At 46.7% G+C, this 21,164-nt stretch overlaps 50 non-coding genes across 50 annotated transcripts; all 50 read right to left on the reverse strand.

Annotated features, from left to right (window-relative positions):
- Nucleotides 1–308: 308 nt before the first annotated feature.
- On the reverse strand, nt 309–497 carry LOC136688384 (U2 spliceosomal RNA). The gene has a single exon (XR_010801086.1). It is a non-coding gene; the product is annotated as a U2 spliceosomal RNA (small nuclear RNA).
- A 235-nt stretch (nt 498–732) lies between these two features.
- LOC136688680 (U5 spliceosomal RNA) lies at nt 733–846 on the reverse strand. The gene has a single exon (XR_010801370.1). It is a non-coding gene; the product is annotated as a U5 spliceosomal RNA (small nuclear RNA).
- A 304-nt stretch (nt 847–1,150) lies between these two features.
- On the reverse strand, nt 1,151–1,340 carry LOC136688381 (U2 spliceosomal RNA). Its single transcript, XR_010801083.1, has one exon. It is a non-coding gene; the product is annotated as a U2 spliceosomal RNA (small nuclear RNA).
- A 235-nt stretch (nt 1,341–1,575) lies between these two features.
- LOC136688682 (U5 spliceosomal RNA) lies at nt 1,576–1,689 on the reverse strand. The gene has a single exon (XR_010801371.1). It is a non-coding gene; the product is annotated as a U5 spliceosomal RNA (small nuclear RNA).
- A 305-nt stretch (nt 1,690–1,994) lies between these two features.
- LOC136688291 (U2 spliceosomal RNA) lies at nt 1,995–2,185 on the reverse strand. Its single transcript, XR_010800998.1, has one exon. It is a non-coding gene; the product is annotated as a U2 spliceosomal RNA (small nuclear RNA).
- A 236-nt stretch (nt 2,186–2,421) lies between these two features.
- On the reverse strand, nt 2,422–2,534 carry LOC136688792 (U5 spliceosomal RNA). Its single transcript, XR_010801480.1, has one exon. It is a non-coding gene; the product is annotated as a U5 spliceosomal RNA (small nuclear RNA).
- Nucleotides 2,535–2,839: 305 nt separating this feature from the next.
- On the reverse strand, nt 2,840–3,030 carry LOC136688292 (U2 spliceosomal RNA). Its single transcript, XR_010800999.1, has one exon. It is a non-coding gene; the product is annotated as a U2 spliceosomal RNA (small nuclear RNA).
- Nucleotides 3,031–3,264: 234 nt separating this feature from the next.
- On the reverse strand, nt 3,265–3,378 carry LOC136688802 (U5 spliceosomal RNA). Its single transcript, XR_010801489.1, has one exon. It is a non-coding gene; the product is annotated as a U5 spliceosomal RNA (small nuclear RNA).
- A 305-nt stretch (nt 3,379–3,683) lies between these two features.
- Nucleotides 3,684–3,874, reverse strand: LOC136688293 (U2 spliceosomal RNA). Its single transcript, XR_010801000.1, has one exon. It is a non-coding gene; the product is annotated as a U2 spliceosomal RNA (small nuclear RNA).
- A 235-nt stretch (nt 3,875–4,109) lies between these two features.
- LOC136688683 (U5 spliceosomal RNA) lies at nt 4,110–4,223 on the reverse strand. The gene has a single exon (XR_010801372.1). It is a non-coding gene; the product is annotated as a U5 spliceosomal RNA (small nuclear RNA).
- Nucleotides 4,224–4,529: 306 nt separating this feature from the next.
- On the reverse strand, nt 4,530–4,719 carry LOC136688382 (U2 spliceosomal RNA). The gene has a single exon (XR_010801084.1). It is a non-coding gene; the product is annotated as a U2 spliceosomal RNA (small nuclear RNA).
- A 233-nt stretch (nt 4,720–4,952) lies between these two features.
- Nucleotides 4,953–5,066, reverse strand: LOC136688684 (U5 spliceosomal RNA). The gene has a single exon (XR_010801373.1). It is a non-coding gene; the product is annotated as a U5 spliceosomal RNA (small nuclear RNA).
- A 305-nt stretch (nt 5,067–5,371) lies between these two features.
- LOC136688294 (U2 spliceosomal RNA) lies at nt 5,372–5,562 on the reverse strand. The gene has a single exon (XR_010801001.1). It is a non-coding gene; the product is annotated as a U2 spliceosomal RNA (small nuclear RNA).
- Nucleotides 5,563–5,796: 234 nt separating this feature from the next.
- LOC136688685 (U5 spliceosomal RNA) lies at nt 5,797–5,910 on the reverse strand. Its single transcript, XR_010801374.1, has one exon. It is a non-coding gene; the product is annotated as a U5 spliceosomal RNA (small nuclear RNA).
- Nucleotides 5,911–6,213: 303 nt separating this feature from the next.
- Nucleotides 6,214–6,404, reverse strand: LOC136688295 (U2 spliceosomal RNA). Its single transcript, XR_010801002.1, has one exon. It is a non-coding gene; the product is annotated as a U2 spliceosomal RNA (small nuclear RNA).
- A 235-nt stretch (nt 6,405–6,639) lies between these two features.
- LOC136688686 (U5 spliceosomal RNA) lies at nt 6,640–6,753 on the reverse strand. The gene has a single exon (XR_010801375.1). It is a non-coding gene; the product is annotated as a U5 spliceosomal RNA (small nuclear RNA).
- A 306-nt stretch (nt 6,754–7,059) lies between these two features.
- On the reverse strand, nt 7,060–7,250 carry LOC136688296 (U2 spliceosomal RNA). Its single transcript, XR_010801003.1, has one exon. It is a non-coding gene; the product is annotated as a U2 spliceosomal RNA (small nuclear RNA).
- Nucleotides 7,251–7,484: 234 nt separating this feature from the next.
- Nucleotides 7,485–7,598, reverse strand: LOC136688687 (U5 spliceosomal RNA). Its single transcript, XR_010801377.1, has one exon. It is a non-coding gene; the product is annotated as a U5 spliceosomal RNA (small nuclear RNA).
- A 306-nt stretch (nt 7,599–7,904) lies between these two features.
- On the reverse strand, nt 7,905–8,095 carry LOC136688297 (U2 spliceosomal RNA). The gene has a single exon (XR_010801004.1). It is a non-coding gene; the product is annotated as a U2 spliceosomal RNA (small nuclear RNA).
- Nucleotides 8,096–8,330: 235 nt separating this feature from the next.
- Nucleotides 8,331–8,444, reverse strand: LOC136688688 (U5 spliceosomal RNA). Its single transcript, XR_010801378.1, has one exon. It is a non-coding gene; the product is annotated as a U5 spliceosomal RNA (small nuclear RNA).
- Nucleotides 8,445–8,750: 306 nt separating this feature from the next.
- Nucleotides 8,751–8,941, reverse strand: LOC136688298 (U2 spliceosomal RNA). Its single transcript, XR_010801005.1, has one exon. It is a non-coding gene; the product is annotated as a U2 spliceosomal RNA (small nuclear RNA).
- Nucleotides 8,942–9,176: 235 nt separating this feature from the next.
- Nucleotides 9,177–9,290, reverse strand: LOC136688689 (U5 spliceosomal RNA). The gene has a single exon (XR_010801379.1). It is a non-coding gene; the product is annotated as a U5 spliceosomal RNA (small nuclear RNA).
- A 306-nt stretch (nt 9,291–9,596) lies between these two features.
- Nucleotides 9,597–9,787, reverse strand: LOC136688299 (U2 spliceosomal RNA). The gene has a single exon (XR_010801006.1). It is a non-coding gene; the product is annotated as a U2 spliceosomal RNA (small nuclear RNA).
- A 235-nt stretch (nt 9,788–10,022) lies between these two features.
- LOC136688690 (U5 spliceosomal RNA) lies at nt 10,023–10,136 on the reverse strand. Its single transcript, XR_010801380.1, has one exon. It is a non-coding gene; the product is annotated as a U5 spliceosomal RNA (small nuclear RNA).
- A 305-nt stretch (nt 10,137–10,441) lies between these two features.
- Nucleotides 10,442–10,632, reverse strand: LOC136688300 (U2 spliceosomal RNA). The gene has a single exon (XR_010801007.1). It is a non-coding gene; the product is annotated as a U2 spliceosomal RNA (small nuclear RNA).
- Nucleotides 10,633–10,867: 235 nt separating this feature from the next.
- On the reverse strand, nt 10,868–10,981 carry LOC136688691 (U5 spliceosomal RNA). Its single transcript, XR_010801381.1, has one exon. It is a non-coding gene; the product is annotated as a U5 spliceosomal RNA (small nuclear RNA).
- A 305-nt stretch (nt 10,982–11,286) lies between these two features.
- On the reverse strand, nt 11,287–11,477 carry LOC136688302 (U2 spliceosomal RNA). The gene has a single exon (XR_010801008.1). It is a non-coding gene; the product is annotated as a U2 spliceosomal RNA (small nuclear RNA).
- A 235-nt stretch (nt 11,478–11,712) lies between these two features.
- Nucleotides 11,713–11,826, reverse strand: LOC136688692 (U5 spliceosomal RNA). Its single transcript, XR_010801382.1, has one exon. It is a non-coding gene; the product is annotated as a U5 spliceosomal RNA (small nuclear RNA).
- A 306-nt stretch (nt 11,827–12,132) lies between these two features.
- On the reverse strand, nt 12,133–12,323 carry LOC136688303 (U2 spliceosomal RNA). Its single transcript, XR_010801009.1, has one exon. It is a non-coding gene; the product is annotated as a U2 spliceosomal RNA (small nuclear RNA).
- Nucleotides 12,324–12,558: 235 nt separating this feature from the next.
- LOC136688693 (U5 spliceosomal RNA) lies at nt 12,559–12,672 on the reverse strand. The gene has a single exon (XR_010801383.1). It is a non-coding gene; the product is annotated as a U5 spliceosomal RNA (small nuclear RNA).
- A 306-nt stretch (nt 12,673–12,978) lies between these two features.
- Nucleotides 12,979–13,169, reverse strand: LOC136688304 (U2 spliceosomal RNA). Its single transcript, XR_010801010.1, has one exon. It is a non-coding gene; the product is annotated as a U2 spliceosomal RNA (small nuclear RNA).
- Nucleotides 13,170–13,404: 235 nt separating this feature from the next.
- LOC136688694 (U5 spliceosomal RNA) lies at nt 13,405–13,518 on the reverse strand. The gene has a single exon (XR_010801384.1). It is a non-coding gene; the product is annotated as a U5 spliceosomal RNA (small nuclear RNA).
- Nucleotides 13,519–13,824: 306 nt separating this feature from the next.
- LOC136688305 (U2 spliceosomal RNA) lies at nt 13,825–14,015 on the reverse strand. Its single transcript, XR_010801011.1, has one exon. It is a non-coding gene; the product is annotated as a U2 spliceosomal RNA (small nuclear RNA).
- Nucleotides 14,016–14,250: 235 nt separating this feature from the next.
- On the reverse strand, nt 14,251–14,364 carry LOC136688695 (U5 spliceosomal RNA). The gene has a single exon (XR_010801385.1). It is a non-coding gene; the product is annotated as a U5 spliceosomal RNA (small nuclear RNA).
- Nucleotides 14,365–14,669: 305 nt separating this feature from the next.
- Nucleotides 14,670–14,860, reverse strand: LOC136688306 (U2 spliceosomal RNA). The gene has a single exon (XR_010801012.1). It is a non-coding gene; the product is annotated as a U2 spliceosomal RNA (small nuclear RNA).
- Nucleotides 14,861–15,095: 235 nt separating this feature from the next.
- Nucleotides 15,096–15,209, reverse strand: LOC136688696 (U5 spliceosomal RNA). Its single transcript, XR_010801386.1, has one exon. It is a non-coding gene; the product is annotated as a U5 spliceosomal RNA (small nuclear RNA).
- Nucleotides 15,210–15,515: 306 nt separating this feature from the next.
- LOC136688307 (U2 spliceosomal RNA) lies at nt 15,516–15,706 on the reverse strand. Its single transcript, XR_010801013.1, has one exon. It is a non-coding gene; the product is annotated as a U2 spliceosomal RNA (small nuclear RNA).
- Nucleotides 15,707–15,941: 235 nt separating this feature from the next.
- Nucleotides 15,942–16,055, reverse strand: LOC136688697 (U5 spliceosomal RNA). Its single transcript, XR_010801387.1, has one exon. It is a non-coding gene; the product is annotated as a U5 spliceosomal RNA (small nuclear RNA).
- Nucleotides 16,056–16,361: 306 nt separating this feature from the next.
- On the reverse strand, nt 16,362–16,552 carry LOC136688308 (U2 spliceosomal RNA). Its single transcript, XR_010801014.1, has one exon. It is a non-coding gene; the product is annotated as a U2 spliceosomal RNA (small nuclear RNA).
- Nucleotides 16,553–16,787: 235 nt separating this feature from the next.
- On the reverse strand, nt 16,788–16,901 carry LOC136688698 (U5 spliceosomal RNA). Its single transcript, XR_010801388.1, has one exon. It is a non-coding gene; the product is annotated as a U5 spliceosomal RNA (small nuclear RNA).
- Nucleotides 16,902–17,208: 307 nt separating this feature from the next.
- On the reverse strand, nt 17,209–17,399 carry LOC136688309 (U2 spliceosomal RNA). The gene has a single exon (XR_010801015.1). It is a non-coding gene; the product is annotated as a U2 spliceosomal RNA (small nuclear RNA).
- A 235-nt stretch (nt 17,400–17,634) lies between these two features.
- Nucleotides 17,635–17,748, reverse strand: LOC136688699 (U5 spliceosomal RNA). Its single transcript, XR_010801389.1, has one exon. It is a non-coding gene; the product is annotated as a U5 spliceosomal RNA (small nuclear RNA).
- Nucleotides 17,749–18,054: 306 nt separating this feature from the next.
- On the reverse strand, nt 18,055–18,245 carry LOC136688310 (U2 spliceosomal RNA). Its single transcript, XR_010801016.1, has one exon. It is a non-coding gene; the product is annotated as a U2 spliceosomal RNA (small nuclear RNA).
- Nucleotides 18,246–18,480: 235 nt separating this feature from the next.
- Nucleotides 18,481–18,594, reverse strand: LOC136688798 (U5 spliceosomal RNA). Its single transcript, XR_010801486.1, has one exon. It is a non-coding gene; the product is annotated as a U5 spliceosomal RNA (small nuclear RNA).
- Nucleotides 18,595–18,900: 306 nt separating this feature from the next.
- LOC136688311 (U2 spliceosomal RNA) lies at nt 18,901–19,091 on the reverse strand. The gene has a single exon (XR_010801017.1). It is a non-coding gene; the product is annotated as a U2 spliceosomal RNA (small nuclear RNA).
- Nucleotides 19,092–19,326: 235 nt separating this feature from the next.
- On the reverse strand, nt 19,327–19,443 carry LOC136688803 (U5 spliceosomal RNA). Its single transcript, XR_010801490.1, has one exon. It is a non-coding gene; the product is annotated as a U5 spliceosomal RNA (small nuclear RNA).
- Nucleotides 19,444–19,749: 306 nt separating this feature from the next.
- LOC136688383 (U2 spliceosomal RNA) lies at nt 19,750–19,938 on the reverse strand. Its single transcript, XR_010801085.1, has one exon. It is a non-coding gene; the product is annotated as a U2 spliceosomal RNA (small nuclear RNA).
- A 235-nt stretch (nt 19,939–20,173) lies between these two features.
- LOC136688700 (U5 spliceosomal RNA) lies at nt 20,174–20,287 on the reverse strand. The gene has a single exon (XR_010801390.1). It is a non-coding gene; the product is annotated as a U5 spliceosomal RNA (small nuclear RNA).
- Nucleotides 20,288–20,592: 305 nt separating this feature from the next.
- On the reverse strand, nt 20,593–20,783 carry LOC136688312 (U2 spliceosomal RNA). The gene has a single exon (XR_010801018.1). It is a non-coding gene; the product is annotated as a U2 spliceosomal RNA (small nuclear RNA).
- A 235-nt stretch (nt 20,784–21,018) lies between these two features.
- LOC136688701 (U5 spliceosomal RNA) lies at nt 21,019–21,132 on the reverse strand. The gene has a single exon (XR_010801391.1). It is a non-coding gene; the product is annotated as a U5 spliceosomal RNA (small nuclear RNA).
- Between the last annotated feature and the right edge of the window lie 32 nt (nt 21,133–21,164).

The following is a 21,164-nucleotide window of genomic DNA, read 5'->3' on the forward strand; positions in this document are numbered from 1 at the left end:
TATATGACGGCTAACGGCAGGCCTTCCGCTCCTCTGCTGGAGGTCTAAGACTCTTGCGGAGGGTGCAGACTGAACAAAGGTCAGGGTGGGATAATCTGTGCATAAATTAACACGCCAATTAGAGGTCAACACAGACGAGAAAACATGAGATCATAGATTTGTATTTAAAAAAAAAAAAAAAAAAAAAAAAAGAAGAAAAATGGAGGGAAAACCATGAAACAGATTAAAAAGAGAACAGCCTCGAGAAGGCAACATCATAAAGCCGTACCCATGTCCTAACTTATTTCTTCTGACTTTTAACCAGTTTAAGGAGGTGCACCGTTCCCAGAAGTACTGCAATACCGGGTCGATGCGTGGAGCGGACGGAGCAAGCCCCTCTTCCGTCTCCCTGCTCAAAAATCAATTTAATATGTAGTCCTCGTATAGAGGACGTATCAGATATTAAACTGATAAGACAGATACTACGCTTGATCTTAGCCAAAAGGCCGAGAAGCGATAACCGGAAAGGCCCGGCCGGCCCGGAGCACCCTGCCGCAAACCAGCAACTACTGGAGGGTATTTAAACCTGGTCGTCAGACCTTGACCCCTCCCACTCAGACACCACCACCACACCGGAGGCTCCTCCCACCAAGAACTGCAAACAGAAGCTAAGAGCTGCTGCTACAGGAACTTGTGGCAAGGCGTGCTCCAAAGACGGCTGTCGCTCTGTCATTATACAGGAAGAAAATGTGTAGCTCTGCAGCAACAGAGCCTTCAAAAATACACAAAACTCGTCAACGTTCCCCTCCACGGAAATCTTTAGTAAAAGGCGAAAGATTTGTACGTGACTGAAGAGAAACCCGAGATATGACGGCTAACGGCAGGCCTTCCGCTCCTCTGCTGGAGGTCTAAGACTCTTGCGGAGGGTGCAGACTGAACAAAGGTCAGGGTGGGATATCTGTGCATAAATTAACACGCCAATTAGAGGTCAACACAGACGAGAAAAACATGAGATCATAGATTTGTATTTAAAAAAAAAAAAAAAAAAAAAAAAGAAGAAAAATGGAGGGAAAACATGAAACAGATTAAAAAGACAACAGCCTCGAGAAGGCAACATCATAAAGCCGTACCCATGTCCTAACTTATTTCTTTCTGACTTTTAACCAGTTTAAGGAGGTGCACCGTTCCAGAAGTACTGCAATACCGGGTCGATGCGTGGAGCGGACGGAGCAAGCCCCTCTTCCGTCTCCCTGCTCAAAAAATCAATTTAATATGTAGTCCTCGTATAGAGGACGTATCAGATATTAAACTGATAAGAACAGATACTACGCTTGATCTTAGCCAAAAGGCCGAGAAGCGATAACCGGAAAGGCCCGGCCGGCCCGGAGCACCCTGCCGCAAACCAGCAACTACTGGAGGGTATTTAAACCTGGTCGTCAGACCTTGACCCCTCCCACTCAGACACCACCACCACACCGGAGGCTCCTCCCACCAAGAACTGCAAACAGAAGCTAAGAGCTGCTGCTACAGGAACTTGTGGCAAGGCGTGCTCCAAAGACGGCTGTCGCTCTGTCATTATACAGGAAGAAAATGTGTAGCTCTGCAGCAACAGAGCCTTCAAAAATACACAAAACTCGTCAACGTTCCCCTCCACGGAAATCTTTAGTAAAAGGCGAAAGATTTGTACGTGACTGAAGAGAAACCCGAGATATGACGGCTAACGGCAGGCCTTCCGCTCCTCTGCTGGAGGTCTAAGACTCTTGCGGAGGGTGCAGACTGAACAAAGGTCAGGGTGGGATAATCTGTGCATAAATTAACACGCCAATTAGAGGTCAACACAGACGAGAAAAACATGAGATCATAGATTTGTATTTAAAAAAAAAAAAAAAAAAAAAAAAGAAGAAAAATGGAGGGAAAACCATGAAACAGATTAAAAAGAGAACAGCCTCGAGAAGGCAACATCATAAAGCCGTACCCATGTCCTAACTTATTTCTTTCTGACTTTTAACCAGTTAAGGAGGTGCACCGTTCCCAGAAGTACTGCAATACCGGGTCGATGCGTGGAGCGGACGGAGCAAGCCCCTCTTCCGTCTCCCTGCTCAAAAAATCAATTTAATATGTAGTCCTCGTATAGAGGACGTATCAGATATTAAACTGATAAGAACAGATACTACGCTTGATCTTAGCCAAAAGGCCGAGAAGCGATAACCGGAAAGGCCCGGCCGGCCCGGAGCACCCCTGCCGCAAACCAGCAACTACTGGAGGGTATTTAAACCTGGTCGTCAGACCTTGACCCCTCCCACTCAGACACCACCACCACACCGGAGGCTCCTCCCACCAAGAACTGCAAACAGAAGCTAAGAGCTGCTGCTACAGGAACTTGTGGCAAGGCGTGCTCCAAAGACGGCTGTCGCTCTGTCATTATACAGGAAGAAAATGTGTAGCTCTGCAGCAACAGAGCCTTCAAAAATACACAAAACTCGTCAACGTTCCCCTCCACGGAAATCTTTAGTAAAAGGCGAAAGATTTGTACGTGACTGAAGAGAAACCGAGATATGACGGCTAACGGCAGGCCTTCCGCTCCTCTGCTGGAGGTCTAAGACTCTTGCGGAGGGTGCAGACTGAACAAAGGTCAGGGTGGGATAATCTGTGCATAAATTAACACGCCAATTAGAGGTCAACACAGACGAGAAAAACATGAGATCATAGATTTGTATTTAAAAAAAAAAAAAAAAAAAAAAAGAAGAAAAATGGAGGGAAAACCATGAAACAGATTAAAAAGAGAACAGCCTCGAGAAGGCAACATCATAAAGCCGTACCCATGTCCTAACTTATTTCTTTCTGACTTTTAACCAGTTTAAGGAGGTGCACCGTTCCCAGAAGTACTGCAATACCGGGTCGATGCGTGGAGCGGACGGAGCAAGCCCCTCTTCCGTCTCCCTGCTCAAAAAATCAATTTAATATGTAGTCCTCGTATAGAGGACGTATCAGATATTAAACTGATAAGAACAGATACTACGCTTGATCTTAGCCAAAAGGCCGAGAAGCGATAACCGGAAAGGCCCGGCCGGCCCGGAGCACCCTGCCGCAAACCAGCAACTACTGGAGGGTATTTAAACCTGGTCGTCAGACCTTGACCCTCCCACTCAGACACCACCACCACACCGGAGGCTCCTCCCACCAAGAACTGCAAACAGAAGCTAAGAGCTGCTGCTACAGGAACTTGTGGCAAGGCGTGCTCCAAAGACGGCTGTCGCTCTGTCATTATACAGGAAGAAAATGTGTAGCTCTGCAGCAACAGAGCCTTCAAAATACACAAAACTCGTCAACGTTCCCCTCCACGGAAATCTTTAGTAAAAGGCGAAAGATTTGTACGTGACTGAAGAGAAACCCGAGATATGACGGCTAACGGCAGGCCTTCCGCTCCTCTGCTGGAGGTCTAAGACTCTTGCGGAGGGTGCAGACTGAACAAAGGTCAGGGTGGGATAATCTGTGCATAAATTAACACGCCAATTAGAGGTCAACACAGACGAGGAAAAACATGAGATCATAGATTTGTATTTAAAAAAAAAAAAAAAAAAAAAAAGAAGAAAAATGGAGGGAAAACCATGAAACAGATTAAAAAGACAACAGCCTCGAGAAGGCAACATCATAAAGCCGTACCCATGTCCTAACTTATTTCTTTCTGACTTTTAACCAGTTTAAGGAGGTGCACCGTTCCCAGAAGTACTGCAATACCGGGTCGATGCGTGGAGCGGACGGAGCAAGCCCCTCTTCCGTCTCCCTGCTCAAAAAATCAATTTAATATGTAGTCCTCGTATAGAGGACGTATCAGATATTAAACTGATAAGAACAGATACTACGCTTGATCTTAGCCAAAAGGCCGAGAAGCGATAACCGGAAAGGCCCGGCCGGCCCGGAGCACCCTGCCGCAAACCAGCAACTACTGGAGGGTATTTAAACCTGGTCGTCAGACCTTGACCCCTCCCACTCAGACACCACCACCACACCGGAGGCTCCTCCCACCAAGAACTGCAAACAGAAGCTAAGAGCTGCTGCTACAGGAACTTGTGGCAAGGCGTGCTCCAAAGACGGCTGTCGCTCTGTCATTATACAGGAAGAAAATGTGTAGCTCTGCAGCAACAGAGCCTTCAAAAATACACAAAACTCGTCAACGTTCCCCTCCACGGAAATCTTTAGTAAAAGGCGAAAGATTTGTACGTGACTGAAGAGAAACCCGAGATATGACGGCTAACGGCAGGCCTTCCGCTCCTCTGCTGGAGGTCTAAGACTCTTGCGGAGGGTGCAGACTGAACAAAGGTCAGGGTGGGATAATCTGTGCATAAATTAACACGCCAATTAGAGGTCAACACAGACGAGAAAAACATGAGATCATAGATTTGTATTTAAAAAAAAAAAAAAAAAAAAAAAAGAAGAAAAATGGAGGGAAAACCATGAAACAGATTAAAAAGAGAACAGCCTCGAGAAGGCAACATCATAAAGCCGTACCCATGTCCTAACTTATTTCTTTCTGACTTTTAACCAGTTTAAGGAGGTGCACCGTTCCAGAAGTACTGCAATACCGGGTCGATGCGTGGAGCGGACGGAGCAAGCCCCTCTTCCGTCTCCCTGCTCAAAAAATCAATTTAATATGTAGTCCTCGTATAGAGGACGTATCAGATATTAAACTGATAAGAACAGATACTACGCTTGATCTTAGCCAAAAGGCCGAGAAGCGATAACCGAAAGGCCCGGCCGGCCCGGAGCACCCTGCCGCAAACCAGCAACTACTGGAGGTATTTAAACCTGGTCGTCAGACCTTGACCCCTCCCACTCAGACACCACCACCACACCGGAGGCTCCTCCCACCAAGAACTGCAAACAGAAGCTAAGAGCTGCTGCTACAGGAACTTGTGGCAAGGCGTGCTCCAAAGACGGCTGTCGCTCTGTCATTATACAGGAAGAAAATGTGTAGCTCTGCAGCAACAGAGCCTTCAAAAATACACAAAACTCGTCAACGTTCCCCTCCACGGAAATCTTTAGTAAAAGGCGAAAGATTTGTACGTGACTGAAGAGAAACCCGAGATATGACGGCTAACGGCAGGCCTTCCGCTCCTCTGCTGGAGGTCTAAGACTCTTGCGGAGGGTGCAGACTGAACAAAGGTCAGGGTGGGATAATCTGTGCATAAATTAACACGCCAATTAGAGGTCAACACAGACGAGAAAAACATGAGATCATAGATTTGTATTTAAAAAAAAAAAAAAAAAAAAAAAGAAGAAAAATGGAGGGAAAACCATGAAACAGATTAAAAAGACAACAGCCTCGAGAAGGCAACATCATAAAGCCGTACCCATGTCCTAACTTATTTCTTTCTGACTTTTAACCAGTTTAAGGAGGTGCACCGTTCCCAGAAGTACTGCAATACCGGGTCGATGCGTGGAGCGGACGGAGCAAGCCCCTCTTCCGTCTCCCTGCTCAAAAAATCAATTTAATATGTAGTCCTCGTATAGAGGACGTATCAGATATTAAACTGATAAGAACAGATACTACGCTTGATCTTAGCCAAAAGGCCGAGAAGCGATAACCGGAAAGGCCCGGCCGGCCCGGAGCACCCTGCCGCAAACCAGCAACTACTGGAGGGTATTTAAACCTGGTCGTCAGACCTTGACCCCTCCACTCAGACACCACCACCACACCGGAGGCTCCTCCCACCAAGAACTGCAAACAGAAGCTAAGAGCTGCTGCTACAGGAACTTGTGGCAAGGCGTGCTCCAAAGACGGCTGTCGCTCTGTCATTATACAGGAAGAAAATGTGTAGCTCTGCAGCAACAGAGCCTTCAAAAATACACAAAACTCGTCAACGTTCCCCTCCACGGAAATCTTTAGTAAAAGGCGAAAGATTTGTACGTGACTGAAGAGAAACCCGAGATATGACGGCTAACGGCAGGCCTTCCGCTCCTCTGCTGGAGGTCTAAGACTCTTGCGGAGGGTGCAGACTGAACAAAGGTCAGGGTGGGATAATCTGTGCATAAATTAACACGCCAATTAGAGGTCAACACAGACGAGAAAAACATGAGATCATAGATTTGTATTTAAAAAAAAAAAAAAAAAAAAAAGAAGAAAAATGGAGGGAAAACCATGAAACAGATTAAAAAGACAACAGCTCGAGAAGGCAACATCATAAAGCCGTACCCATGTCCTAACTTATTTCTTTCTGACTTTTAACCAGTTTAAGGAGGTGCACCGTTCCCAGAAGTACTGCAATACCGGGTCGATGCGTGGAGCGGACGGAGCAAGCCCCTCTTCCGTCTCCCTGCTCAAAAAATCAATTTAATATGTAGTCCTCGTATAGAGGACGTATCAGATATTAAACTGATAAGAACAGATACTACGCTTGATCTTAGCCAAAAGGCCGAGAAGCGATAACCGGAAAGGCCCGGCCGGCCCGGAGCACCCTGCCGCAAACCAGCAACTACTGGAGGGTATTTAAACCTGGTCGTCAGACCTTGACCCCTCCCACTCAGACACCACCACCACACCGGAGGCTCCTCCCACCAAGAACTGCAAACAGAAGCTAAGAGCTGCTGCTACAGGAACTTGTGGCAAGGCGTGCTCCAAAGACGGCTGTCGCTCTGTCATTATACAGGAAGAAAATGTGTAGCTCTGCAGCAACAGAGCCTTCAAAAATACACAAAACTCGTCAACGTTCCCCTCCACGGAAATCTTTAGTAAAAGGCGAAAGATTTGTACGTGACTGAAGAGAAACCCGAGATATGACGGCTAACGGCAGGCCTTCCGCTCCTCTGCTGGAGGTCTAAGACTCTTGCGGAGGGTGCAGACTGAACAAAGGTCAGGGTGGGATAATCTGTGCATAAATTAACACGCCAATTAGAGGTCAACACAGACGAGAAAAACATGAGATCATAGATTTGTATTTAAAAAAAAAAAAAAAAAAAAAAAAGAAGAAAAATGGAGGGAAAACCATGAAACAGATTAAAAAGACAACAGCCTCGAGAAGGCAACATCATAAAGCCGTACCCATGTCCTAACTTATTTCTTTCTGACTTTTAACCAGTTTAAGGAGGTGCACCGTTCCCAGAAGTACTGCAATACCGGGTCGATGCGTGGAGCGGACGGAGCAAGCCCCTCTTCCGTCTCCCTGCTCAAAAAATCAATTTAATATGTAGTCCTCGTATAGAGGACGTATCAGATATTAAACTGATAAGAACAGATACTACGCTTGATCTTAGCCAAAAGGCCGAGAAGCGATAACCGGAAAGGCCCGGCCGGCCCGGAGCACCCTGCCGCAAACCAGCAACTACTGGAGGGTATTTAAACCTGGTCGTCAGACCTTGACCCCTCCACTCAGACACCACCACCACACCGGAGGCTCCTCCCACCAAGAACTGCAAACAGAAGCTAAGAGCTGCTGCTACAGGAACTTGTGGCAAGGCGTGCTCCAAAGACGGCTGTCGCTCTGTCATTATACAGGAAGAAAATGTGTAGCTCTGCAGCAACAGAGCCTTCAAAAATACACAAAACTCGTCAACGTTCCCCTCCACGGAAATCTTTAGTAAAAGGCGAAAGATTTGTACGTGACTGAAGAGAAACCCGAGATATGACGGCTAACGGCAGGCCTTCCGCTCCTCTGCTGGAGGTCTAAGACTCTTGCGGAGGGTGCAGACTGAACAAAGGTCAGGGTGGGATAATCTGTGCATAAATTAACACGCCAATTAGAGGTCAACACAGACGAGAAAAACATGAGATCATAGATTTGTATTTAAAAAAAAAAAAAAAAAAAAAAAAGAAGAAAAATGGAGGGAAAACCATGAAACAGATTAAAAAGACAACAGCCTCGAGAAGGCAACATCATAAAGCCGTACCCATGTCCTAACTTATTTCTTTCTGACTTTTAACCAGTTTAAGGAGGTGCACCGTTCCCAGAAGTACTGCAATACCGGGTCGATGCGTGGAGCGGACGGAGCAAGCCCCTCTTCCGTCTCCCTGCTCAAAAAATCAATTTAATATGTAGTCCTCGTATAGAGGACGTATCAGATATTAAACTGATAAGAACAGATACTACGCTTGATCTTAGCCAAAAGGCCGAGAAGCGATAACCGGAAAGGCCCGGCCGGCCCGGAGCACCCTGCCGCAAACCAGCAACTACTGGAGGGTATTTAAACCTGGTCGTCAGACCTTGACCCCTCCCACTCAGACACCACCACCACACCGGAGGCTCCTCCCACCAAGAACTGCAAACAGAAGCTAAGAGCTGCTGCTACAGGAACTTGTGGCAAGGCGTGCTCCAAAGACGGCTGTCGCTCTGTCATTATACAGGAAGAAAATGTGTAGCTCTGCAGCAACAGAGCCTTCAAAAATACACAAAACTCGTCAACGTTCCCCTCCACGGAAATCTTTAGTAAAAGGCGAAAGATTTGTACGTGACTGAAGAGAAACCCGAGATATGACGGCTAACGGCAGGCCTTCCGCTCCTCTGCTGGAGGTCTAAGACTCTTGCGGAGGGTGCAGACTGAACAAAGGTCAGGGTGGGATAATCTGTGCATAAATTAACACGCCAATTAGAGGTCAACACAGACGAGAAAAACATGAGATCATAGATTTGTATTTAAAAAAAAAAAAAAAAAAAAAAAAGAAGAAAAATGGAGGGAAAACCATGAAACAGATTAAAAAGACAACAGCCTCGAGAAGGCAACATCATAAAGCCGTACCCATGTCCTAACTTATTTCTTTCTGACTTTTAACCAGTTTAAGGAGGTGCACCGTTCCCAGAAGTACTGCAATACCGGGTCGATGCGTGGAGCGGACGGAGCAAGCCCCTCTTCCGTCTCCCTGCTCAAAAAATCAATTTAATATGTAGTCCTCGTATAGAGGACGTATCAGATATTAAACTGATAAGAACAGATACTACGCTTGATCTTAGCCAAAAGGCCGAGAAGCGATAACCGGAAAGGCCCGGCCGGCCCGGAGCACCCTGCCGCAAACCAGCAACTACTGGAGGGTATTTAAACCTGGTCGTCAGACCTTGACCCCTCCCACTCAGACACCACCACCACACCGGAGGCTCCTCCCACCAAGAACTGCAAACAGAAGCTAAGAGCTGCTGCTACAGGAACTTGTGGCAAGGCGTGCTCCAAAGACGGCTGTCGCTCTGTCATTATACAGGAAGAAAATGTGTAGCTCTGCAGCAACAGAGCCTTCAAAAATACACAAAACTCGTCAACGTTCCCCTCCACGGAAATCTTTAGTAAAAGGCGAAAGATTTGTACGTGACTGAAGAGAAACCCGAGATATGACGGCTAACGGCAGGCCTTCCGCTCCTCTGCTGGAGGTCTAAGACTCTTGCGGAGGGTGCAGACTGAACAAAGGTCAGGGTGGGATAATCTGTGCATAAATTAACACGCCAATTAGAGGTCAACACAGACGAGAAAAACATGAGATCATAGATTTGTATTTAAAAAAAAAAAAAAAAAAAAAAAAGAAGAAAAATGGAGGGAAAACCATGAAACAGATTAAAAAGAGAACAGCCTCGAGAAGGCAACATCATAAAGCCGTACCCATGTCCTAACTTATTTCTTTCTGACTTTTAACCAGTTTAAGGAGGTGCACCGTTCCCAGAAGTACTGCAATACCGGGTCGATGCGTGGAGCGGACGGAGCAAGCCCCTCTTCCGTCTCCCTGCTCAAAAAATCAATTTAATATGTAGTCCTCGTATAGAGGACGTATCAGATATTAAACTGATAAGAACAGATACTACGCTTGATCTTAGCCAAAAGGCCGAGAAGCGATAACCGGAAAGGCCCGGCCGGCCCGGAGCACCCTGCCGCAAACCAGCAACTACTGGAGGGTATTTAAACCTGGTCGTCAGACCTTGACCCCTCCCACTCAGACACCACCACCACACCGGAGGCTCCTCCCACCAAGAACTGCAAACAGAAGCTAAGAGCTGCTGCTACAGGAACTTGTGGCAAGGCGTGCTCCAAAGACGGCTGTCGCTCTGTCATTATACAGGAAGAAAATGTGTAGCTCTGCAGCAACAGAGCCTTCAAAAATACACAAAACTCGTCAACGTTCCCCTCCACGGAAATCTTTAGTAAAAGGCGAAAGATTTGTACGTGACTGAAGAGAAACCCGAGATATGACGGCTAACGGCAGGCCTTCCGCTCCTCTGCTGGAGGTCTAAGACTCTTGCGGAGGGTGCAGACTGAACAAAGGTCAGGGTGGGATAATCTGTGCATAAATTAACACGCCAATTAGAGGTCAACACAGACGAGAAAAACATGAGATCATAGATTTGTATTTAAAAAAAAAAAAAAAAAAAAAAAGAAGAAAAATGGAGGGAAAACCATGAAACAGATTAAAAAGACAACAGCCTCGAGAAGGCAACATCATAAAGCCGTACCCATGTCCTAACTTATTTCTTTCTGACTTTTAACCAGTTTAAGGAGGTGCACCGTTCCCAGAAGTACTGCAATACCGGGTCGATGCGTGGAGCGGACGGAGCAAGCCCCTCTTCCGTCTCCCTGCTCAAAAAATCAATTTAATATGTAGTCCTCGTATAGAGGACGTATCAGATATTAAACTGATAAGAACAGATACTACGCTTGATCTTAGCCAAAAGGCCGAGAAGCGATAACCGGAAAGGCCCGGCCGGCCCGGAGCACCCTGCCGCAAACCAGCAACTACTGGAGGGTATTTAAACCTGGTCGTCAGACCTTGACCCCTCCCACTCAGACACCACCACCACACCGGAGGCTCCTCCCACCAAGAACTGCAAACAGAAGCTAAGAGCTGCTGCTACAGGAACTTGTGGCAAGGCGTGCTCCAAAGACGGCTGTCGCTCTGTCATTATACAGGAAGAAAATGTGTAGCTCTGCAGCAACAGAGCCTTCAAAAATACACAAAACTCGTCAACGTTCCCCTCCACGGAAATCTTTAGTAAAAGGCGAAAGATTTGTACGTGACTGAAGAGAAACCCGAGATATGACGGCTAACGGCAGGCCTTCCGCTCCTCTGCTGGAGGTCTAAGACTCTTGCGGAGGGTGCAGACTGAACAAAGGTCAGGGTGGGATAATCTGTGCATAAATTAACACGCCAATTAGAGGTCAACACAGACGAGAAAAACATGAGATCATAGATTTGTATTTAAAAAAAAAAAAAAAAAAAAAAAGAAGAAAAATGGAGGGAAAACCATGAAACAGATTAAAAAGACAACAGCCTCGAGAAGGCAACATCATAAAGCCGTACCCATGTCCTAACTTATTTCTTTCTGACTTTTAACCAGTTTAAGGAGGTGCACCGTTCCCAGAAGTACTGCAATACCGGGTCGATGCGTGGAGCGGACGGAGCAAGCCCCTCTTCCGTCTCCCTGCTCAAAAAATCAATTTAATATGTAGTCCTCGTATAGAGGACGTATCAGATATTAAACTGATAAGAACAGATACTACGCTTGATCTTAGCCAAAAGGCCGAGAAGCGATAACCGGAAAGGCCCGGCCGGCCCGGAGCACCCTGCCGCAAACCAGCAACTACTGGAGGGTATTTAAACCTGGTCGTCAGACCTTGACCCCTCCCACTCAGACACCACCACCACACCGGAGGCTCCTCCCACCAAGAACTGCAAACAGAAGCTAAGAGCTGCTGCTACAGGAACTTGTGGCAAGGCGTGCTCCAAAGACGGCTGTCGCTCTGTCATTATACAGGAAGAAAATGTGTAGCTCTGCAGCAACAGAGCCTTCAAAAATACACAAAACTCGTCAACGTTCCCCTCCACGGAAATCTTTAGTAAAAGGCGAAAGATTTGTACGTGACTGAAGAGAAACCCGAGATATGACGGCTAACGGCAGGCCTTCCGCTCCTCTGCTGGAGGTCTAAGACTCTTGCGGAGGGTGCAGACTGAACAAAGGTCAGGGTGGGATAATCTGTGCATAAATTAACACGCCAATTAGAGGTCAACACAGACGAGAAAAACATGAGATCATAGATTTGTATTTAAAAAAAAAAAAAAAAAAAAAAAAGAAGAAAAATGGAGGGAAAACCATGAAACAGATTAAAAAGACAACAGCCTCGAGAAGGCAACATCATAAAGCCGTACCCATGTCCTAACTTATTTCTTTCTGACTTTTAACCAGTTTAAGGAGGTGCACCGTTCCCAGAAGTACTGCAATACCGGGTCGATGCGTGGAGCGGACGGAGCAAGCCCCTCTTCCGTCTCCCTGCTCAAAAAATCAATTTAATATGTAGTCCTCGTATAGAGGACGTATCAGATATTAAACTGATAAGAACAGATACTACGCTTGATCTTAGCCAAAAGGCCGAGAAGCGATAACCGGAAAGGCCCGGCCGGCCCGGAGCACCCTGCCGCAAACCAGCAACTACTGGAGGGTATTTAAACCTGGTCGTCAGACCTTGACCCCTCCCACTCAGACACCACCACCACACCGGAGGCTCCTCCCACCAAGAACTGCAAACAGAAGCTAAGAGCTGCTGCTACAGGAACTTGTGGCAAGGCGTGCTCCAAAGACGGCTGTCGCTCTGTCATTATACAGGAAGAAAATGTGTAGCTCTGCAGCAACAGAGCCTTCAAAAATACACAAAACTCGTCAACGTTCCCCTCCACGGAAATCTTTAGTAAAAGGCGAAAGATTTGTACGTGACTGAAGAGAAACCCGAGATATGACGGCTAACGGCAGGCCTTCCGCTCCTCTGCTGGAGGTCTAAGACTCTTGCGGAGGGTGCAGACTGAACAAAGGTCAGGGTGGGATAATCTGTGCATAAATTAACACGCCAATTAGAGGTCAACACAGACGAGAAAAACATGAGATCATAGATTTGTATTTAAAAAAAAAAAAAAAAAAAAAAAAGAAGAAAAATGGAGGGAAAACCATGAAACAGATTAAAAAGACAACAGCCTCGAGAAGGCAACATCATAAAGCCGTACCCATGTCCTAACTTATTTCTTTCTGACTTTTAACCAGTTTAAGGAGGTGCACCGTTCCCAGAAGTACTGCAATACCGGGTCGATGCGTGGAGCGGACGGAGCAAGCCCCTCTTCCGTCTCCCTGCTCAAAAAATCAATTTAATATGTAGTCCTCGTATAGAGGACGTATCAGATATTAAACTGATAAGAACAGATACTACGCTTGATCTTAGCCAAAAGGCCGAGAAGCGATAACCGGAAAGGCCCGGCCGGCCCGGAGCACCCTGCCGCAAACCAGCAACTACTGGAGGGTATTTAAACCTGGTCGTCAGACCTTGACCCCTCCCACTCAGACACCACCACCACACCGGAGGCTCCTCCCACCAAGAACTGCAAACAGAAGCTAAGAGCTGCTGCTACAGGAACTTGTGGCAAGGCGTGCTCCAAAGACGGCTGTCGCTCTGTCATTATACAGGAAGAAAATGTGTAGCTCTGCAGCAACAGAGCCTTCAAAAATACACAAAACTCGTCAACGTTCCCCTCCACGGAAATCTTTAGTAAAAGGCGAAAGATTTGTACGTGACTGAAGAGAAACCCGAGATATGACGGCTAACGGCAGGCCTTCCGCTCCTCTGCTGGAGGTCTAAGACTCTTGCGGAGGGTGCAGACTGAACAAAGGTCAGGGTGGGATAATCTGTGCATAAATTAACACGCCAATTAGAGGTCAACACAGACGAGAAAAACATGAGATCATAGATTTGTATTTAAAAAAAAAAAAAAAAAAAAAAAAGAAGAAAAATGGAGGGAAAACCATGAAACAGATTAAAAAGAGAACAGCCTCGAGAAGGCAACATCATAAAGCCGTACCCATGTCCTAACTTATTTCTTTCTGACTTTTAACCAGTTTAAGGAGGTGCACCGTTCCCAGAAGTACTGCAATACCGGGTCGATGCGTGGAGCGGACGGAGCAAGCCCCTCTTCCGTCTCCCTGCTCAAAAAATCAATTTAATATGTAGTCCTCGTATAGAGGACGTATCAGATATTAAACTGATAAGAACAGATACTACGCTTGATCTTAGCCAAAAGGCCGAGAAGCGATAACCGGAAAGGCCCGGCCGGCCCGGAGCACCCTGCCGCAAACCAGCAACTACTGGAGGGTATTTAAACCTGGTCGTCAGACCTTGACCCCTCCCACTCAGACACCACCACCACACCGGAGGCTCCTCCCACCAAGAACTGCAAACAGAAGCTAAGAGCTGCTGCTACAGGAACTTGTGGCAAGGCGTGCTCCAAAGACGGCTGTCGCTCTGTCATTATACAGGAAGAAAATGTGTAGCTCTGCAGCAACAGAGCCTTCAAAAATACACAAAACTCGTCAACGTTCCCCTCCACGGAAATCTTTAGTAAAAGGCGAAAGATTTGTACGTGACTGAAGAGAAACCCGAGATATGACGGCTAACGGCAGGCCTTCCGCTCCTCTGCTGGAGGTCTAAGACTCTTGCGGAGGGTGCAGACTGAACAAAGGTCAGGGTGGGATAATCTGTGCATAAATTAACACGCCAATTAGAGGTCAACACAGACGAGAAAAACATGAGATCATAGATTTGTATTTAAAAAAAAAAAAAAAAAAAAAAAGAAGAAAAATGGAGGGAAAACCATGAAACAGATTAAAAAGACAACAGCCTCGAGAAGGCAACATCATAAAGCCGTACCCATGTCCTAACTTATTTCTTTCTGACTTTTAACCAGTTTAAGGAGGTGCACCGTTCCCAGAAGTACTGCAATACCGGGTCGATGCGTGGAGCGGACGGAGCAAGCCCCTCTTCCGTCTCCCTGCTCAAAAAATCAATTTAATATGTAGTCCTCGTATAGAGGACGTATCAGATATTAAACTGATAAGAACAGATACTACGCTTGATCTTAGCCAAAAGGCCGAGAAGCGATAACCGGAAAGGCCCGGCCGGCCCGGAGCACCCTGCCGCAAACCAGCAACTACTGGAGGGTATTTAAACCTGGTCGTCAGACCTTGACCCCTCCCACTCAGACACCACCACCACACCGGAGGCTCCTCCCACCAAGAACTGCAAACAGAAGCTAAGAGCTGCTGCTACAGGAACTTGTGGCAAGGCGTGCTCCAAAGACGGCTGTCGCTCTGTCATTATACAGGAAGAAAATGTGTAGCTCTGCAGCAACAGAGCCTTCAAAAATACACAAAACTCGTCAACGTTCCCCTCCACGGAAATCTTTAGTAAAAGGCGAAAGATTTGTACGTGACTGAAGAGAAACCCGAGATATGACGGCTAACGGCAGGCCTTCCGCTCCTCTGCTGGAGGTCTAAGACTCTTGCGGAGGGTGCAGACTGAACAAAGGTCAGGGTGGGATAATCTGTGCATAAATTAACACGCCAATTAGAGGTCAACACAGACGAGAAAAACATGAGATCATAGATTTGTATTTAAAAAAAAAAAAAAAAAAAAAAAAGAAGAAAAATGGAGGGAAAACCATGAAACAGATTAAAAAGACAACAGCCTCGAGAAGGCAACATCATAAAGCCGTACCCATGTCCTAACTTATTTCTTTCTGACTTTTAACCAGTTTAAGGAGGTGCACCGTTCCCAGAAGTACTGCAATACCGGGTCGATGCGTGGAGCGGACGGAGCAAGCCCCTCTTCCGTCTCCCTGCTCAAAAAATCAATTTAATATGTAGTCCTCGTATAGAGGACGTATCAGATATTAAACTGATAAGAACAGATACTACGCTTGATCTTAGCCAAAAGGCCGAGAAGCGATAACCGGAAAGGCCCGGCCGGCCCGGAGCACCCTGCCGCAAACCAGCAACTACTGGAGGGTATTTAAACCTGGTCGTCAGACCTTGACCCCTCCCACTCAGACACCACCACCACACCGGAGGCTCCTCCCACCAAGAACTGCAAACAGAAGCTAAGAGCTGCTGCTACAGGAACTTGTGGCAAGGCGTGCTCCAAAGACGGCTGTCGCTCTGTCATTATACAGGAAGAAAATGTGTAGCTCTGCAGCAACAGAGCCTTCAAAAATACACAAAACTCGTCAACGTTCCCCTCCACGGAAATCTTTAGTAAAAGGCGAAAGATTTGTACGTGACTGAAGAGAAACCCGAGATATGACGGCTAACGGCAGGCCTTCCGCTCCTCTGCTGGAGGTCTAAGACTCTTGCGGAGGGTGCAGACTGAACAAAGGTCAGGGTGGGATAATCTGTGCATAAATTAACACGCCAATTAGAGGTCAACACAGACGAGAAAAACATGAGATCATAGATTTGTATTTAAAAAAAAAAAAAAAAAAAAAAAAGAAGAAAAATGGAGGGAAAACCATGAAACAGATTAAAAAGACAACAGCCTCGAGAAGGCAACATCATAAAGCCGTACCCATGTCCTAACTTATTTCTTTCTGACTTTTAACCAGTTTAAGGAGGTGCACCGTTCCCAGAAGTACTGCAATACCGGGTCGATGCGTGGAGCGGACGGAGCAAGCCCCTCTTCCGTCTCCCTGCTCAAAAAATCAATTTAATATGTAGTCCTCGTATAGAGGACGTATCAGATATTAAACTGATAAGAACAGATACTACGCTTGATCTTAGCCAAAAGGCCGAGAAGCGATAACCGGAAAGGCCCGGCCGGCCCGGAGCACCCTGCCGCAAACCAGCAACTACTGGAGGGTATTTAAACCTGGTCGTCAGACCTTGACCCCTCCCACTCAGACACCACCACCACACCGGAGGCTCCTCCCACCAAGAACTGCAAACAGAAGCTAAGAGCTGCTGCTACAGGAACTTGTGGCAAGGCGTGCTCCAAAGACGGCTGTCGCTCTGTCATTATACAGGAAGAAAATGTGTAGCTCTGCAGCAACAGAGCCTTCAAAAATACACAAAACTCGTCAACGTTCCCCTCCACGGAAATCTTTAGTAAAAGGCGAAAGATTTGTACGTGACTGAAGAGAAACCCGAGATATGACGGCTAACGGCAGGCCTTCCGCTCCTCTGCTGGAGGTCTAAGACTCTTGCGGAGGGTGCAGACTGAACAAAGGTCAGGGTGGGATAATCTGTGCATAAATTAACACGCCAATTAGAGGTCAACACAGACGAGAAAAACATGAGATCATAGATTTGTATTTAAAAAAAAAAAAAAAAAAAAAAAAAGAAGAAAAATGGAGGGAAAACCATGAAACAGATTAAAAAGAGAACAGCCTCGAGAAGGCAACATCATAAAGCCGTACCCATGTCCTAACTTATTTCTTTCTGACTTTTAACCAGTTTAAGGAGGTGCACCGTTCCCAGAAGTACTGCAATACCGGGTCGATGCGTGGAGCGGACGGAGCAAGCCCCTCTTCCGTCTCCCTGCTCAAAAAATCAATTTAATATGTAGTCCTCGTATAGAGGACGTATCAGATATTAAACTGATAAGAACAGATACTACGCTTGATCTTAGCCAAAAGGCCGAGAAGCGATAACCGGAAAGGCCCGGCCGGCCCGGAGCACCCTGCCGCAAACCAGCAACTACTGGAGGGTATTTAAACCTGGTCGTCAGACCTTGACCCCTCCCACTCAGACACCACCACCACACCGGAGGCTCCTCCCACCAAGAACTGCAAACAGAAGCTAAGAGCTGCTGCTACAGGAACTTGTGGCAAGGCGTGCTCCAAAGACGGCTGTCGCTCTGTCATTATACAGGAAGAAAATGTGTAGCTCTGCAGCAACAGAGCCTTCAAAAATACACAAAACTCGTCAACGTTCCCCTCCACGGAAATCTTTAGTAAAAGGCGAAAGATTTGTACGTGACTGAAGAGAAACCCGAGATATGACGGCTAACGGCAGGCCTTCCGCTCCTCTGCTGGAGGTCTAAGACTCTTGCGGAGGGTGCAGACTGAACAAAGGTCAGGGTGGGATAATCTGTGCATAAATTAACACGCCAATACACACTCTATCAGATTGAGAAAAACATGAGATCATAGATTTGTATTTAAAAAAAAAAAAAAAAAAAAAAAAGAAGAAAAATGGAGGGAAAACCATGAAACAGATTAAAAAGACAACAGCCTCGAGAAGGCAACATCATAAAGCCGTACCCATGTCCTAACTTATTTCTTTCTGACTTTTAACCAGTTTAAGGAGGTGCACCGTTCCCAGAAGTACTGCAATACCGGGTCGATGCGTGGAGCGGACGGAGCAAGCCCCTCTTCCGTCTCCCTGCTCAAAAAATCAATTTAATATGTAGTCCTCGTATAGAGGACGTATCAGATATTAAACTGATAAGAACAGATACTACGCTTGATCTTAGCCAAAAGGCCGAGAAGCGATAACCGGAAAGGCCCGGCCGGCCCGGAGCACCCTGCCGCAAACCAGCAACTACTGGAGGGTATTTAAACCTGGTCGTCAGACCTTGACCCCTCCCACTCAGACACCACCACCACACCGGAGGCTCCTCCCACCAAGAACTGCAAACAGAAGCTAAGAGCTGCTGCTACAGGAACTTGTGGCAAGGCGTGCTCCAAAGACGGCTGTCGCTCTGTCATTATACAGGAAGAAAATGTGTAGCTCTGCAGCAACAGAGCCTTCAAAAATACACAAAACTCGTCAACGTTCCCCTCCACGGAAATCTTTAGTAAAAGGCGAAAAATTTGTACGTGACTGAAGAGAAACCCGAGATATGACGGCTAACGGCAGGCCTTCCGCTCCTCTGCTGGAGGTCTAAGACTCTTGCGGAGGGTGCAGACTGAACAAAGGTCAGGGTGGGATAATCTGTGCATAAATTAACACGCCAATTAGAGGTCAACACAGACGAGAAAAACATGAGATCATAGATTTGTATTTAAAAAAAAAAAAAAAAAAAAAAAAGAAGAAAAATGGAGGGAAAACCATGAAACAGATTAAAAAGAGAACAGCCTCGAGGAGGCAACATCATAAAGCCGTACCCATGTCCTAACTTATTTCTTTCTGACTTTTAACCAGTTTAAGGAGGTGCACCGTTCCCAGAAGTACTGCAATACCGGGTCGATGCGTGGAGCGGACGGAGCAAGCCCCTCTTCCGTCTCCCTGCTCAAAAAATCAATTTAATATGTAGTCCTCGTATAGAGGACGTATCAGATATTAAACTGATAAGAACAGATACTACGCTTGATCTTAGCCAAAAGGCCGAGAAGCGATAACCGGAAAGGCCCGGCCGGCCCGGAGCACCCTGCCGCAAACCAGCAACTACTGGAGGGTATTTAAACCTGGTCGTCAGACCTTGACCCCTCCCACTCAGACACCACCACCACACCGGAGGCTCCTCCCACCAAGAACTGCAAACAGAAGCTAAGAGCTGCTGCTACAGGAACTTGTGGCAAGGCGTGCTCCAAAGACGGCTGTCGCTCTGTCATTATACAGGAAGAAAATGTGTAGCTCTGCAGCAACAGAGCCTTCAAAAATACACAAAACTCGTCAACGTTCCCCTCCACGGAAATCTTTAGTAAAAGGCGAAAGATTTGTACGTGACTGAAGAGAAGAAACCCGAGATATGACGGCTAACGGCAGGCCTTCCGCTCCTCTGCTGGAGGTCTAAGACTCTTGCGGAGGGTGCAGACTGAACAAAGGTCAGGGTGGGATAATCTGTGCATAAATTAACACGCCAATTAGAGGTCAACACAGACGAGAAAAACATGAGATCATAGATTTGTATTTAAAAAAAAAAAAAAAAAAAAAAAAGAAGAAAAATGGAGGGAAAACCATGAAACAGATTAAAAAGACAACAGCCTCGAGAAGGCAACATCATAAAGCCGTACCCATGTCCTAACTTATTTCTTTCTGACTTTTAACCAGTTTAAGGAGGTGCACCGTTCCCAGAAGTACTGCAATACCGGGTCGATGCGTGGAGCGGACGGAGCAAGCCCTCTTCCGTCTCCCTGCTCAAAAATCAATTTAATATGTAGTCCTCGTATAGAGGACGTATCAGATATTAAACTGATAAGAACAGATACTACGCTTGATCTTAGCCAAAAGGCCGAGAAGCGATAACCGGAAAGGCCCGGCCGGCCCGGAGCACCCTGCCGCAAACCAGCAACTACTGGAGGGTATTTAAACCTGGTCGTCAGACCTTGACCCCTCCCACTCAGACACCACCACCACACCGGAGGCTCCTCCCACCAAGAACTGCAAACAGAAGCTAAGAGCTGCTGCTACAGGAACTTGTGGCAAGGCGTGCTCCAAAGACGGCTGTCGCTCTGTCATTATACAGGAAGAAAATGTGTAGCTCTGCAGCAACAGAGCCTTCAAAAATACACAAAACTCGTCAACGTTCCCCTCCACGGAAATCTTTAGTAAAAGGCGAAAGATTTGTACGTGACTGAAGAGAAACCCGAGATATGACGGCTAACGGCAGGCCTTCCGCTCCTCTGCTGGAGGTCTAAGACTCTTGCGGAGGGTGCAGACTGAACAAAGGTCAGGGTGGGATAATCTGTGCATAAATTAACACGCCAATTAGAGGTCAACACAGACGAGAAAAACATGAGATCATAGATTTGTATTTAAAAAAAAAAAAAAAAAAAAAAAGAAGAAAAATGGAGGGAAAACCATGAAACAGATTAAAAAGACAACAGCCTCGAGAAGGCAACATCATAAAGCCGTACCCATGTCCTAACTTATTTCTTTCTGACTTTTAACCAGTTTAAGGAGGTGCACCGTTCCCAGAAGTACTGCAATACCGGGTCGATGCGTGGAGCGGACGGAGCAAGCCCCTCTTCCGTCTCCCTGCTCAAAAAATCAATTTAATATGTAGTCCTCGTATAGAGGACGTATCAGATATTAAACTGATAAGAACAGATACTACGCTTGATCTTAGCCAAAAGGCCGAGAAGCGATAACCGGAAAGGCCCGGCCGGCCCGGAGCACCCTGCCGCAAACCAGCAACTACTGGAGGGTATTTAAACCTGGTCGTCAGACCTTGACCCCTCCCACTCAGACACCACCACCACACCGGAGGCTCCTCCCACCAAGAACTGCAAACAGAAGCTAAGAGCTGCTGCTACAGGAACTTGTGGCAAGGCGTGCTCCAAAGACGGCTGTCGCTCTGTCATTATACAGGAAGAAAATGTGTAGCTCTGCAGCAACAGAGCCTTCAAAAATACACAAAACTCGTCAACGTTCCCCTCCACGGAAATCTTTAGTAAAAGGCGAAAGATTTGTACGTGACTGAAGAGAAACCCGAGATATGACGGCTAACGGCAGGCCTTCCGCTCCTCT

The sequence above is a fragment of the Hoplias malabaricus genome, chromosome 2 (genome assembly GCF_029633855.1).
Source record: "Hoplias malabaricus isolate fHopMal1 chromosome 2, fHopMal1.hap1, whole genome shotgun sequence".
NCBI classification, from domain to species: Eukaryota; Metazoa; Chordata; class Actinopteri; order Characiformes; family Erythrinidae; genus Hoplias; species Hoplias malabaricus.